General features: G+C 33.2%; 1 pseudogene; it reads left to right on the forward strand.

Annotated features, from left to right (window-relative positions):
- Positions 1-15,841: 15,841 nt before the first annotated feature.
- On the forward strand, positions 15,842-16,663 carry LOC114084045 (WD repeat-containing protein 31 pseudogene; annotated as a pseudogene).
- Positions 16,664-17,500: the final 837 nt, after the last annotated feature.

Genomic DNA, 17,500 nt, shown 5'->3' on the forward strand with positions numbered 1-17,500 from the left:
CCTTTATCACACCCTTCTGACATGATGTTCTGCCTCACCTCAGGCTCAGAGCAATGAAGCCTGCCATCTGTGGACTGAGATCTGTGAAAACATAAGCCGCCAAACAAATGTTTCCTCCTTTAAAATAATTTTTGTCATGTCTTTTGGTCACAGTGATGGAAAAGCTGACTAAAACAATCAGCATTCATTTCTATACTCATTCAAGAATCACCCTCTCCTAGACATCAGTTAAGATCACCTCACTTAGAATAAGTTGTTTTTATATTTCTCTAGTACTTACATTCTAATATCACATTTTTTAATAATTGTCTGTTGTATGTATCTCTAGCTTCCCCAAACTTGATAATTATATTTTATTTTTTAAAAATGTCATTTATTTTAAATAATTTTATAGGCTTCCAGTGTCACAAGATCTGTGTCTAATAAATATGTTTAGATATAACTCTGGATTACTTATCTCTCAGTTTGAAGTAGTGTAATGAAAGTACAAAAATAAAAAATGACAGAAATGTAGTTTTTTTTACTGAGTCTCTATCCAAAGGAGACAGTTCTTTTCTAGGTTCCCTCAATCCTTTCCTCATCCGCCAGACTCTTATGTGAGGGACATCTTCCTGGTAGCTGTGTTAGCTTTTTGTCAGTGTAATCAAAATAGCTGACAACAACCACCTAGAGGAAGGAGAGTTTATATCAGCTCATGGTTTCAGAGGTTCAAGCCACGCTCTCTGCTGCTGCCATTGCTCTGGGCCCTGGGTGAGGCAGAACATGGTGGAAAGGTGTGACAGAGAAAAGCTGCTCACTTCCTAGCAGCCAGGAAGCCTAACAGGAGGAAGGGAGGAAGAGGTGGGTGGGGGAAGGAAGGAAGAAGTGGGTGGGTGGGGAATAGGCCCCAATGTCACAACCTCAGTGACCTACTTTCTTCAGCCACACCCCACTTGACTACATATACTACCCAGCATTTCATTCAAATTGTTAATTCATCAAATGGATTCATCTACTGGTGGGATTACAGCCCTCATAAATTAATCATTTCACCTCTTAACACTCCTACATGGCCTAATATATGAGATTTTCAGGGGATATCAGTGATCCAAACTATAACAGAAGCCATTTATGATTTATTGCTTTGTCATCAGGGCTGCTTTCTGAATTTCTACCAAACAGCATTACTCAGCTGTTCTTATAGAATTACATTGGTCATTGGTGTAGGTATTTTTTTAGAAATTTGGTGACTGCAAATTGGCGACATTAATTATGCCTTTAGATTAACAAAAGAAAACTATTTGCACAAGTTTCAATGCAATGGTTCATTTAGTGGCATATTAAGTTTCTGACCACATTCAAATAGTGTTGTTTTTAAAAAATAACTAAGCAGGGATATTATATCTGCATTTCATCATCACATAAAAGTGAGATCAGCTTCTGGGTAAAGCATATACCAAGTTCTATGGTGAGTGTAAATGACTCATTCTCTTATTTCCATTCACTACATTCCTTAGTAATAAACAGTAGTGAGCATTGAGATATAAATGCTTATTTTTATCTTTCAGAAGTTATTGCTGAAAAAAATTTGGGGCTGTATCTTTGAAATTACCTAAGTTTAGTGGACAGATGAAATACAAAGAAATACATAATAATGCAGAATAAACATAACTAATTAAATTCAAACTGAACAACTTCTATTAGGAATTTCATAAGTCTTTGGGTATCTGGAGGGTTTCCATAAAAGGTAGTTTAAAAGAAAGTGGTTGTTTAGAAAAATACATGTAATCTAAGACAACTTGTGAATAATGAAACATGTGAGAGAAAATCAGGATCACTTTACAATGTTTTATATGAATAAGATAGAGGAGAAGGTACTCTCTACTATGTATTTCCTTAATAGAATAATAAATTTTCTATATATTTATTAGAAATATCTTAAATTCTTTATAATGGAATATAAATGTTATTTTAGCAATACAATTTATCAAAATTTGTGTGCATTTAGAAACATCAGAAATGTGTAATTTCTACAACTTAATATTTGATATGCAAAAATGTATTATACAATTTAAATCTTATAGTTTCATTATAACATTAATTAGGTGGTTAATATTTTGGAAATATACATATATATATATATATATATATATATATATATATATATATTTATATCTAGGAACATACAATGAATAATGTTATTTAATATGGGATATATATTATGTTTATTATATATTATAAATAGGTTGAAAATAATGGTGCTCTGAATCAAAAAATATGTAGTTGATAATCAGTAATGAAAGATAACACAACAAAAATCAGCCTAAGATAATAACTTACTTAACTCCTGATTATGGTTTGAATATAAATAGCAGCTGGCTCACAGAGAATCTTTAAAAGATAGGAAAAAACTTTAAAATTGGTACACCTTTTCATCGATGCTGTACAATCAGTTGAAGAAGGGTCTGATATAACACGATTTGAGAAAGAAAGAAACTGAAAACTTTTATAACTCTATTTCACCATTTATCTTTTTTGAAATCTAGAAAGTAGGAGTCTCAGCTATTTTTTCCCCTATAAAAGAATGTTAAATCAGTTCCCTCTTCAATTGATTACATTGGGTGATAGAGAAATCTAAAATCTGACTTGTAGACATTTTTCACACACTTGCAAAACTGACATTAAGTGACAGTTGATTTCACAAAGTTTTCTTTAAAAATTTCTACCTAGTGAAAGGGTAAAGAGAAGAATAACAATTTATTTTTAATTTAGGAAAACTGGTGATGTGCTTGTAAAAATCATGATTGGATCAAATAAATATGAAAAGTTTATAGAGATGAAAACATTTATGTGCTCATCTATCCACCTACCTGCATATTTTCTATAAATTAATGTCCTTCAAAATAGAAACAATATAAAATAGAGGGAAAAGATAAGAAGAGGATAGATATAAAATATAACCTATCTTCAATTTAGCTTCTATGTGGCTATTCTGGCACAGGTGTATTAAAAAAAATACACAACAACAACAACAAAAACTTCTATGATATACAGTCAATTTAAGTCTTTAAGATTCATCCTAGAAATGCCTAAAGTGATTCCCTACACAACACAAGCAAAACTTAACAATTTTACTTCTGGGGGGCTACCGGGGATTGGGATTGAACTCAGGGGCATTCAAACACTGAGCTACATCCCCATACCTATTTTGTATTTATTTAGATACAGGGTCTCACTGAGTTGCTTAGCACCTTGCCATTGCTAAGGCTGGATTTAAACTCGTGATTCTCCTATCTCAGCCTCCCAAATTGTTGGGATTACAGACATGCACCACGGAGCCGGCTACAATTTTCTTTTATCTCTTTTCTTCCTTGTAACATCTCATAATCATAACAGTTACTCCAAAGTTTTTAATGTCAACCCAAACTTTACAAAACTTCCTTTACATGCTAACTCAGTGCTGACACTTTCTTGTCTTTCCCTTTTTGACTTTAGAATCTTTTCCACCAACAACTCTATGCTTCAGTAAAGATCAAAGTGGCCTGGTTTCTCTCATTCTTTCTGCTTAGTTTAATTACCCTGATTATAAACTGCAAACACCCGGGAACTCGAGCAGTAAAATCCACACTTTATATAATGGACAGAGGAAGAGCTTTTGTGAGCATTCCTTTGTAAATATTTTCCTATTCACACATTCACACACTCAGAAACATACGCATTCATGTAAGATATTACCAAATAACAAAATGAGTGATCAAATAACATGGGGTGATTCATGTCAACTTTAAAGGTGGACAAAATAAATGCCTCACTCACTATCGTTATCATTTCATTGATCTACATTAGACTCATCCTTAGCAAAGTTTATGGAAGTAACATCTAGACCTTGTTTTTAGTTTGTAAAATCATGTTTACTATAAAAAATTATATTCTCCTGTACTAAATATATGTGCAACTCTATAGAACATCAGCAATAATGTAATATGCACATATGTATGTTTCCCTACCTGTGTAAGAACAAGATGTTGATGTAACAGAACATTAGGTGACACTTTCATTTCCCAAAGCAATGACCAAGATCACTTCTGCAGGATTTACCCAATCATAAACTGAACAGTAGACTGCCAGTATTAGTTCTTCACCTACCTCCTGGCTCAGAGAGAGTTGCTTATATGCTGGGCATTCTGCATCTCCCACCACAAGGCTACCTGTTTTTTCTGGTACATGAGAAGGGCTTGAAAATGGACACTCAAGACCACGTCTTCAATCTTCTATTTTTGGGAGTTTCACAAACCAAACTGATTCCTGTTCAAAGAGTCTAAATTTGAGACAATGTGACTGGTCAGTTTGGACAATGGGGTGGGAAGTGACTGCTTCCAAAATGATAGGTAAGTGCAGTTTGGTGACCAAAGGATCTGTGAGGCACTCTTGGTCAGTGTTAAGCATCGAAGAAGGGCATTGGATGGCACTGCCTTGAGAGGGGCAATGTGTAAGAGGCTTTTCTGAGAGCTTGGGTGATCTCAACAGAAAAACCAACATCAGAAACTGGGACTAAGGAGAGAAATCTTTAAATCCTAGGGATTTTCTCCTGTTTTTGAAGGTTCTCAAAGAATAAGGAAATCCTAAAAACCTACAGAAGTCCCCATGAGAGAATGGATAACATTATGTGCACAGTGGACATAATCGCTAAGTTAAATTTATATTAAATGAGCTAAATGTTACTTTTATTTACCTCTCTAGATTGTCCCTGCTGCAAATATGTGGGTACCTAAAACACTATCTAGAGTGTCACAGGAGTAACTGAATGAAAATGAGAGAAGAAAGTAACCATGTTACTTCCCCAGTGTAGGTTTCTTAGCTGAACCTGAGGGAGGGGGAAAATGAACTGTATGAAACTTTGGAACTTTGATATATTATACTAGCTTGGAATACTTTATATGTGAAAAGTAACTTACTCATTTGTTATCTGAAAGTGACTGAATCAGTTATAAAAATTGCCTGAAATTTTATTGCCCAGTGGTGAATGTAGGTCAACAGAATATAGTTAATTATTAATGCAAAACAATTTTCAGCTTTCTGTTTCCATCCTTCTGTAAAATTCATTCAATCAAGTTGTTAAATACGATTAAAATTGTAGGAAAAAAATAGATATAAATACTTGTTTTTATATTTTCTAGGGAAATAACAGTAATATAAGCATCTTATTATATAATGTGAATTTTAAAATGAAAACATTATTTGAAATGAAATAAAAGGACATTAATTAGATCAGGAGACTGAAATGATGTGCTATTTTCTATGGAATATGCTTATTTGCTAGTGTTTGAAAGAGTTATACTAATTAATGGTAGCCAAATAATTTAGATAAGAAATCAAATTTATTCATTTAAGTCACAATTTAGTTAATTGTTTTATCATGAGTGTAGTTCTACAATGAAAAACTCCCAAAGTAAACAAAATTTTATTATCTTTGATGTGTGTTCAAAAGTATATCGATATATTGGACTTTTTATATGTTTGATAAATATATTAAAAGCCTTGAGGATTTCAATTCTGTTTTCAGAGAGGTGACATTGCTATAGAGACTAACATTTGTTTTATGAGTATTTAACTGGTACTTCCAGACATATTAATTTACTTTAAAAAAATTATGAACATTTGAATTAATAATGTATTTTAAATTATATTTCAGTCATGGAACTATATGCATAAACTATTAATCTATGTATATTGTTAAAATTTTGCCCTTCAATAGGGTTTTAAAAATAATCATGTGCAGCCCACACTTACATAGCATGGATTTATGCCCCATCTCCTTGAGAATAATGTGTCTTCATAATTCCCTCAGAATTCTTCTCCGTAGCATATTTGTTTATTATCCTGCTTTTAATTTACTTATTCAATCATTTATATCAGCATGTACTCACCAATACTTGTTTATTATTTTGTTATAGTCCAATATTAACTTATTGATTTTTTTTTTCTTTCTTTAAGTTGTTCTAGATTTGGCCAGTAAGGGTTTCTGCAAATGAGTCTATTCTTTTTGACATTTCCCCATTGTTTTGTTTGTATTTTTGTTTTTAGTTTATTTAAATGCCTTCCAAAGGGTATAGTATAGAAAATTGACTGGATGAAACAGTGACTTTAAAATGGAGAAAGTTGGTAACTACCTCACTCAGAAAGTAAGGTGTTATGGTTTAAATGTGAGGTATCCCTCAAAAGCTCATGTGTGAAACGATGCAAGAAGGCTTAGAGGTGAAATGAGTGAGTTATGAGAGCTGTAACACACTCAGCGTGTTAATCCCCTGATTAGGGGTATTAACTGAATGGTGACTATAGGCAGGTAGTGTGTGACTTGATAAAGTGGGTTTATTGGGGTGTGCCTTTGGGATTTGGATTTTGTCCTGGTGAGGAGAGCTCTTTCTCTGCTTCCTGATGTGATGTCTTGAGCCATTTTCCTCTACCACACTCTCTTGCCATGATGTTCTGCCTCCCTGCAACCCCCAAGGAACAGAGCTGGCTATCTATGGACTGAGACCTCTGAAACTGTGAGCCTCAAAATACACTTTTCCCCTTCTAAAATTGTTATTATTAGGTCTTTTGGTTACAGCAGTGAAAACCCTGACTAAAACACAAGGTTAATATCAACAATGGTAAGTTCAAGATTATACTATATACCTTTGATATGATATGATAAGAATGGCACTTTACCTCTCTGTTTTTTTTCTCCAAAAAATCCATAACATAAATTGAATTGTAAAAAAAAAAAGAAAGAAAGAAAACATAGCAGACATATCTCTGTAAGAAACTATTGTAACTGACCAGTGGTTCGAAAACACATGGAAAAATCTGACAAACATCACTGCCAAGGGGAACTTAGAGAGCCATGAAAACTAGATGTAGTGTGGGATACTAATTGAAACCCTGAAACAGAAAATAGCTTATTGAGTAAAAATTAAGTAAGACTAAATAATGTATTGACTTCAGTTAATAATTATTGATAAGTTTTTTTCTAATTGTGACCAGTATAGAAATTAATGAAAGATGTAATTATAGGGACACTCTGGGGTATATGATAACTCTACTCTTGCTACCTTTGTGAATATAAAGATTTTTAAAATAAAAGGTTATTTAAAAGAAAAATGAAGTGAGTTAATGATAATATAGGAAATGAGTATCTAAAAACTTCAAAGAAAAAATGACATGGAAACTTTACATTCAAGTTAAATTTTACTTCATCTTAATACTTACTTTTAAATAAGGATTTTCGAACTTTTCCAATCCATAAGTAAAATGATGAAACTAAAGACAGAATAACTAAATGAATATAAATAATATATGCAAATATCATATAAATTACAATAAAGCTAGTTATCCAAAAATCTGTCATTGAAAAAAAAATTGGAAGAGGGAAATACTCTGCATACATTTAAATGTTTTAATAGATGTCTTCTTAAAAATGTACCCAAGAATTCTACATTTTCCATTTTAGCTTATCATAACATGCTGTTGTGGTGATTGCAGGGACATATTTAAATCTATAGTAGATAAGATGAGATGGTTTAGCCCACTTGTTCTTACTCTAACTGTATTGAAAATCTCAGGGATCAACCAGTCTGATTAAATCAGAATCTCTGAAATTGGAATACATAATTTTTAAAGGATTTTTCAGGTGATTCTAAATTTTAGACAAACACATAGCAATTTTATCCTGTGGATATCCGTGTGTGAACATCAGGATTCACCTGTCCACAAAGCAGAACTCTCTGTGGTCTTCTGTTCTGAGTAACACTTAACTCAGGTCATGAATTAAGGAGTAATTGTGATCTTTTTGTCCCCATGTAGACTATAACTTTTTCTTTCTTCAGTTTCTTTTCGCTGGCTACTTTTTTATCTGCTTACCAAAGTATGTTTGTTTTCATTTGTAATTCCCATTTATCACTGACATCTATGTAGTTTCAAAGATGCTACTTCAATCTGTTCTGATAAACGTTCCCGCACTGTCTCTTCAAGGCTTCCACCATTGGCTGTACTGTGAGTTTTGTTCACAAGGCTTTTTCCACTTTCTACTTTCTGTTTTCTGCCTCTTTTCACTGTACTCCAACAACACTGAGTGGGTTGAGAATGCCTATCTTATTATAGGCATCATTAACCAAATAGATCATCCATTTCCTTGTACTGATTGACCCGTTCCAACCTAGTACATTGAATTGACCCTGAGTTCTTACATATTTCTGCTGAATTCATATGGTCATTCCAATTACACTCATTGCTTGGACATCAGGGTTTTTTGACCTGTCATTGTTGCTGCTTCTGTTTTTGTTATGTTTAGTACAGGACTTAGTCAAGTCACTGCTAGAAAGTTTCTTAAAAATTGGGATTTTTTGGTTCCTGCTATAAGGCAAGAGACAGATCTGCCTAACAGAATCCTATATTACTCCAGCATTATGGAAGCTTCTGAATCTTTGCTCAAGGCTATACATCTTAAACAGGAGGTTGCCATTTATTGAAAGTATAACAAAATCATAAGCCAATTCTGTGGCAAAATCAGTAATTTCAAGGAGGATGAGAAGAGTGGTAGCCATCCTCAGTCAGCCTGGGAGATCATAATTTCTTGACTTTGATTTATAACCAGAGTACTGAAAGAATCTAGATGAATGATGATTTTACTTGATATTTGGTGGGTGTTCATCACAGTAATATTAATTATTACTACCTCATATTAATTATTATTATCTTATATTAATTAAGGGAAAGTAAGTATAAATATGAAGATGAATGTATTACAATCATTTCTTTTTTAACAATTACAGAAATATAAAATGGTAGAAGCATATAAACACCTCTAATGCTGTGAAACAGGGGCAAAATACAAAATAAAATTGATTAAAATGAGAACTTTACATCTTTTTTGATGAATTAAAAAATAAATATTTCTCTCAGTTTTGTTTATGATTCAAAATGATGATAATTACAAAGAAGTACTTATTTTAAAAATTTTCCTGAATATGTGTGTGTCCATACTTATGGTACATATTATGTCTTTATATGTATAATTTCCAAATATTTTAAAAATGCCTAATTAAAAAGATGTAATTGTCCACCCACCTATGTATAATTCTGCAGAGCAAAGTGTACATTTTTCATCTAAGAAATATAAAATTAAAGTATACTTCCTAGATTATGAAATATGAAATAGGGATGAACTGGACTGCCAAGCCCTTTGGATCTCACATGTCACTACCATATTCCTCAGATGCTGGATGTGGAATTACAGGGCATAATGTTTGCCTGGCTGAGTTTTGGTCTTGTTTTCCTCTATGGCTCTATTTCTCCTTTTCAGAATAGAAATGTATTGTACCATTGTATATTGGCTGTATGTAAATTGATTTTGATCCTTTACATGGGCATGTACCAAGATTTTGCCTTAAAGGAGCCTTTGGACTTGAACATTGGGCAATGATGGAACTGTTAAGACTATGGTGACTCTTTCAGGTGAACTGAATGTATCTTACATTTTGATACAAAGCCTTTGGGGATTGGAGCAGAAATGTCTCCTAAAATCTCATTTGTTATATCAGAAATTATGAGAACTGTAACCTCATCAGTAGATTAGTTTATGTTGTGGGTTAACAATTTAAATGGACTATGGGTGGCAGTTTGGTGTAGGTGGTTTGTGTTTGGAAGATGTAAGTCACTGGGGGTGTGGCCATATCTTGTCTTTGGCACCTCTTTCTCTTTTTCTTATTGTTTCACAGTTGTCATAAGCTGAGTTGCTTTTCTCCACTATGTATTCCCTCCATTATTTTTCCTTGACTCAGTCCTGGAACAAGGGAGTCACATCATCATGGACTGAGACTTCTGAAACTGTGAGCCCAAATAAAATTTTCTTCCTCTATGTTGTTTTTGTCAGGTATTTTGGTCACAGGGATGAAAGGCTGACTAACACACAGTTTTTACTAAACTGCTTATGAGCAAGTACTCTTTACATTTATTCTGTTCTGATAATATTGTTACTACTGTATATTTTTGCACATACCTGACCACTTAACATTTATCCAAGTAGTAGTTTTAGATTTATTTTGTACATCTTTGTAAGAAAACTTTCTTTGCCATAAGGAATCAATGGGTCAACTGCAATATTTTCATTTAGGGATAAGTAATTCTAATCTCACTGACATTCTTTTTCTTCTTTTTTGAGATGATATTTCTGGTTCTTCAAAGATTGTCAAATGTTTCCTCCTTCAGAGAATTTTCTCTTAATATCCTCTTTCTATCCTACACTGTTCTCATCACAGAAATATATCAAGTTATTTAATAAAAGCTTTTAAACAAATTAAAATATAAAACTAAAAATGCTAAATCACTTATGTATCACCTTGATATTTTCAGGTTTTTAAATAATCACCTAGTTATCTTCAGCTAATATACAGAACACTTAATTGCTAATAAAGATATCATTAATAATTCATTCATCTTTTTAATCTAGAATCTATGTAAGCTAGATTCTTTTCATATGCAGTTGCCAGAAAACCCTATAGGATGAAAAAATTGGCACATGATTTCTATATAGTTCCTTTATATCAGTGTACTACTCCAGATAATTTTTTTAATCAAGTGAGGCACTAGGCATTCTTTAAATTTGTTTTCTTCTTTAATATTATTTCCATTGGCCTTTCACTTATTCCTCAATGACAATTTCCTAATGACAAGTAGTACATTAAGTTGTAAAACACTTTAAACCATAAAATTGGACTGAAAATAGTCTAAATGCAAAATGCAACACTAATCAAGTTAAATATGGGGATCTAAAGTGTAGAAGTATGTTTTTACTTTTGTTTTTGCTATGAAATATAACAGTTAGTTATAATAATATATATGGAATTTATCCACATTTACTTCAAGCCCGCTTTACTTTTGATAGACTTAGGATAAATCCTTTTAAAGGTAATATTATCACTTAGCATTATATAAAAGAGAACTAACCCTAACCCTAACCCTAACACCACAAATCTGGAGGTGTTCCTGTTTATGAATCTCTATTTATACTGGTGCTTATTTGATCATATTTTTTTCAATATATACTTTTCACACACATATCTACATTGATTACTCAGAAGAAATTAAATATGCAGTCACAATGTAATAATGAAGCTAGTTTAAAGTCAAGAAATTGCTACTAAAACCTTCTGTGATAAAGTCTGTCAATGTCAGTTTTTCTTCTACTATGCCAGAACTTTAGAATTTCAATCTCTTAGCAGTACTAAGCTTCCATTTAAATTATTATGGAAGTTTTTTTTTCCCCTCCCTGGTCTTCCACAACCTTTGATGTGATCATGTGTCCTTGTCTCTTTTCTGTACAAAAAAGTGGTGCAATTTCTGCCATTTCCATCAAAGATATTTTTATGTTAACCTTAAAACTATATGATGGGAAAGCTGTGAAAATATATCAGGTGAAGCCAAAGTCATAGTATATCTTCACAACATTGGCTTAGCCATCAATATTCTCTCAGGAATTTTGTCCTAGACCATTGTATTACAAGGACCTGAAAGTAGAAAGAGAAGTAATGTATCACTAAAGAAAGAGGATGTAAAGTGGTATTACTGATTTAATGAATGAACTACTTAAATTATAGCCATGTAATTGAGGAAACATCAAATACTTAAAAAGAGACACAAAGAGATTGTTAAGAATTTTTGTTCTTTCCTTAATTAACTATTTTTATGGTATTTAGAAGGTTTCTTCCAAGCAATTTTCAAAGGGAAAAATACTCTTCCTTACTGAAATGTTAACTGCACATGTGCACCTGCCCATTGAGTAAACATTAAAAGTATGGATATAAAGTGTTGTGTATATTTATAAGTGTGTGCATGTTTGACGGAGCATATTTCTCTATGGATCTGTGGAATTGAAAATCATAAGTAAGAAAATTCTGATTTCTAGCAAGAAATCAAATAATTGGGTTTTGGCTACTTGTTGGTGGTTGACATGCAGGATTTTACCCTCCTACTATGAGAAAAAGGGGAAAAAATGGCTCCAGAATTCATAAAACAATTTTGACAAGGTTTCATAATTTATTATAAAATTTGAGTTTACTATATTTGAAATACTAAGTAGGGACTGACTGTCAAACATTTTTAAAGCATATGAACGAATAGTGTAAGATTAATATATAAATAAAACCTTCTCTAGGGAGACAGTCCAATATATGGTGAGAAAGACCCAGTTTGATGGGATTTCACCCCCAAATAAACATGGAAATATTTGAATATAGAAAAAATATTCAAAACAAATTAATCAAAAGTTCTTTATAATTAGAATGCAGCAAGGACTTAACAACTTTCATTATCCCCACTGATGATACACTACAAAGAAACATATTTTACAGTGATTTTATGATCATTTCTCAATTCATATATTTGAAATATTTGTTTTTACAATTGAGAGATAAAGGACAATCTCATATACAAATATATTTTTATTTGGCCACACAAATTATATCTATTACTATTTTGCAAAGACCGATAGCAGTGAATTGGCGGGGTATATTTGGATAAGTAACTTGTACTCAAACACACTAGAATGCAGGTGCCCTGGAGTAGCTTTGGTTTGGTATTATTCTGTGGACTACTTTTATCTGTAACTAGAATCTGGACAATATAGAATATAAGAAAAACAGAAAGTGCTTTGCAAATTTTACAAAAGAGAGAGTGGTGTAGGTGATGTTATATGATAGCACATGTGTCACACATGTGTTATCTCATGAACACACACACAAATTCATACACATCTGTCTGTTTAGAATACAGTATACTGGTACTGACATTAGCAAATATAAAAAAGACATGGAAATATTAGTTGAATAAATGTCAATAAAACATTAAAATGACCTGAGGGGGTGAAATAGCTTTGGGGTGAAAAGAGCTTTAGTGTGAAAGTAGAACACTGGATTCACACTTCTGGGTAGCATTTGTATGGGGAAATACTTTGGCTCATTAGTAGTAACCAAGTTCAAGAAGAGGGTTTTTCCAGTAATGTATGAGGTTAGTTCTTGTTGTCTTTACCTATGGAAAAGCAATAAAAAAGTTGGAAGACTCAAAAGGCATCAATGAGTTTTGAATAAAGAAATCTGGGGTCTAGAGGACTACAAAGTTTTGTTGCTATTCAAAAATTCTATTAAGATTTTATCTACAAATTTCTTACTAGAATTTGAAAACTTTGCCTGTGTTATTTTGAATTGTTATGTAAAATATGGGTCTTTTTGTAATTAATAATATAATGTGGCTTTAAAATACCATTTTTTTATATAATTAGGTTGATTTCAATACTTATATGTTGAACACTTATTTTTTTTACCAGAACCTTGTTTAATACTAGAAATGTAAAGGTAAATGAGAAGCTTTGACTTACTGGAAGCTTATAATATAAGGGGGACATAATTATTATATAACCCTACTCTTATGTTTGCTATATGATATAGTATAAGATGTCATATAAAAACAAAGAAAGGTTATTTAGTATTGAATTTATTCTTAAGAATAAATCTCCTAATTTTTTATTCTTGGAAAAATCTTCAAGAACAAAATTGTGAAATTAAAATACACAGAAAATCTGACTACATTTGCCAGGATAGTTTTATTTCCTCTGGAAAATTTAGTTGACTATAAAAATGGAGTGAAAAGTAATCTTTTTGTTGTTTGGTTTTAAAGCACTTGAGAGGATAATACCCTGTTGTCCTACTGGAAAATTATGTGTGTGAGTGTGTGTGTGTGTGTGTGTGTGTATGTTTGTGTGTGAGAGAGATTACAAATTTGTATGAAGTATTAAATAAAGATGTCTATTTTTAAAATGTGGATACTGTTAAAGAACATTCTGAATCTATTATGAAATTTTAATATTCAGTAGATTTATTATATCTTCAAAATATGTTTATAGTTACCATGATTAACTAACAGTGGCCATTTTATATTAATAATGTTTCTGAGACCAGAAATCTGAGCATCACTCTTGAATTTTCTCTCACCTTCATACTCTGCATCCAATCCATCACAGGCTCATTCCAAGTCTACCTGCATAATAGGATTCAAATCCATTCATTTTTCCTATCCTTCATTGTCTTTTTCCTCAGACTACCATCATTTATCTCTCTCCTAAAATACTGCAATTACCAACATGCAAATGCTTTGGTTTTTCTTTCATCCAATTAATTTTTCCACAGCATAAGGAATTATCTTTCAAAAACAACAAATCTCATCAGGTTACTCCACTGCCTAAAGAACTTTAACGGTATTAATAATATTCGTAGCTTGAAAATTGCTTACAAAGTGAACATAAACTCTCTTACCACAAAAAACAATACTGAGGTAATGCACATGTTAATTAACTAAATTTAATTATTCCACTATGTATATATACTTTTAAACATATGTGAATATGGTAAATATGTAAAATTTTATCTGTCATTCAAAACAAAAACCTTAGCAGATCTACAAAGTTTTAGAAAAATGTCTCAACTTTGTACCAGAGGTTACAAGATCTGCAATGATCAAATCTCTCCTTACCTTCCTAGCTCACCCACTTCTCTGTACCTTTTCTATTAAGAATTTGTTTAGTTAGGAATTTTCCGTATTTTTAGTTGCTCATTTCGCATTATCTGTCTTCTAACAAAAAAGCTAAAATCACTGTCATGTTTTCTATTCATCTCTAGGGTTGGAGCTTATATGTTACCTTATTTGTCCATCCATGATCCTCTAGATCTGTACTGCTTTTATTACAGTACCTGCCACACTGTGTGTTGATCTCTTCTTCACTTTCACTCATTACAGTGTAACCTCACTGATGGAAGAAATCCCAAGATCAAGGCCCAGCACAGGTTTTTTATATAACCTACCTAAAGAGATATGGACTTTTTATACATGTTTCCTAAAAACAAAATAAAAATATCAAGATTAAATTGACCCAGGAAGTCTCAGCTTAAAAACAGATCTTCTCAACAATATGAGACATATTCTTTTCATTCTTGACTTAGGTTTATTTAAAACAGCTTTCAAGAAGACAATTATCAAGTGAGCTGAGAACTTTGAGAAGCCAGCATGGACTGGAAATGAAAATATGACTTCTAAATCCATTAGCTCTTCTGCTAGATTTGCTTTACAGAAAATAAAGACAAATTGAATGTCTAGATATGCTTCTTAAGTCTGCACTCTTCCTTCATTCCATCATCTTAAGGTTGAATTTAATCCTTAGATTACTAGATAGTAATCCAATGATTCAGTTAAATTTGGACTTCTGATTCATAAAAAATGAAAAAGACTTGTACTGCATCTTCCTATTGATTGTCTTTCTGAGCCATGTAAATTATCTTATGACATAGTGACATATTACTACAATGTCTGATCCCCCTGGTAAATTGGGATTCGAACATTTAAGGGGACTGTGATTCTAATTTTGTTTTGCATATTTATGTACCATAAGATAATAATATGTTTTCCCATTAGAAAAAAAAAATTACCGCTGGCTAGGGGAGGAGGCATGGGAGACAGTGGCGGCTGTGGATGTTCTGTAGCTCTGCATTTCCAGGGCCCTTAGTGCCAGCCCCACAAGCCCATGGAGATTAGGAAGTGGCTGCCTGAATTATTTTCCAAAGGATAAATATTATAAATAATTACATCTAGAAACTAACCAAGAAGATCATTTTGGGGTGTGGGGAGGGAACACAACTTCCATCAATTACCAGGAATGCTGCTGCTCAGATGCCACCTGAAATAAACTCCTCCTCCTCAGGCTTCCTGTAGATTTTGTGCCATGAAGGGGGAAAATGCAGAGCAAACTCAAACCCAGAACTTATAAAAACAGATAGTCATGGCCTTTAATTGAAAAACTTGAAAAGTGGTGGAAAGGTTCAAAAGACATGAATGTGAAATCACCAAGGTACCCTGTATTCCCCAGTCACATCAGTTCTTCAGTGCCTCTCAAGATGGTCCTGTTGTAGGACTTACATGATTCCTCACAGGCAAGGCAGCAGCTATCCCACCTTACAATTTTGGTTGTTGGGTTTCCTATAAACCCAGACATGTCGAAGCTTTGCACTGGCTCTTGGGACACCACCTTGCTCCTGTGGGATGTGGAAAGTGGACAGTGTATGGAAAAAGCATCTGCTTCCAGGAACCTGTCACTAACCTGTGCTGGCTGGGTCCTTATATACATTCCCATCCTCTGAAAATAAACCATCTGAATATGGAATGGTTAAGGGTTGTGGGTGGCTCACAGGTTTCCCACAAAAAAAAAGCACATTCACAATCACTGTGAAGTCAAATGGATGGACACATGTATATCTCCTGCAGCAATGGCTTTGGAGGTGAAGGCTATAAAGCCACATTGTGGGACATAAGGCAAAGAGTATAATATGTGAGTATAAGCAACTCTTCAGACAATTGCATCCTGTGTCTTTCTTTTAAGAGCATTGGCCTTAGTGCCTGAGATTAATGACTCATTGCATGACTCTAAGGTGAATATTGGAACCAAGATACTGGACCTTGTCTTTTCACCTTGTCTGTGGATGGATCTGGATCCTTGACTCCCCTGGCTGTTGGTGATCCTGTCTCATTATGTGCAAGATTTAACAGAGGAATTGACTTTCTCAGGGTGGATCACAGCCAAGGACTGGAAGAAGAAGCATTCTGAAGCTGAGAGGTATGCACTGGACAATATCAAACTATGACTGCTCCTTTCTATGACTTTGTGTTTTTTTATGTTATATTGGGTTAGGGGGATGAAAAGTAGGGCTGGTGTTCTTTGCTTACATTCACTTAGAAGGTATGTCAGTGTTTGATATCAATTTAAGTTCAGTGGTTCAGAATCAATTATATATTTTAGAAACATGGACTAAACATAAAGTTTGCAATTAAGTTAAATCCAAATGCAAATTTTTAGTGAGCTTTTGGGCCTACTCTTAAAAAAAAGATATTTTACTCAAAATGATGATCTGGAGGTGTAGGAATGATGGGCCTGTGTCTGTGAAAGAAGAAGCAGAGGGCTTGATTCCATCCAACTGGTCTTTTCCATGACTCTCCAAAAAAATAAAATTAAATTAAAAAAAAGAAAAGAAAGAGGAAGGAAAGGAGAAAGAAAAAAAAAAGAAAAAAGTAGCAGGTCAGAGTCTGCTTTGGTTGCCTCAAAAATAATCAAGATGGGAAAGAACAGCTGCTCCATAGAGAAAATGGATCATCTACCATCGATTAAGCTCTGGGCACTGTTGCTCAGCAATGTAAAGAATCAAAGCTATAGCAAGAAAGCAAAATCCTTAAAATCTACCCAGAGCAGTAGAGGGGAGGTAGTAAATCCAAGCCTGTGCACATTCCTTCCTAGAACAATGCTGATGAGGTGGCATAAAAACAGCCCCTGAGATGGCTTCAAGTGGCTGACCAGAATGAGGATATTGCCCAGATTATAAGAGTTATCATATTTTTTCCTGGGTAAGAAAATGAAGAGGTTCACAGATTAAGGCTGAAAAAAAATCAT

The sequence above is a fragment of the Marmota flaviventris genome, chromosome 4 (genome assembly GCF_047511675.1).
Source record: "Marmota flaviventris isolate mMarFla1 chromosome 4, mMarFla1.hap1, whole genome shotgun sequence".
Classification (NCBI taxonomy): Eukaryota; Metazoa; Chordata; class Mammalia; order Rodentia; family Sciuridae; genus Marmota; species Marmota flaviventris.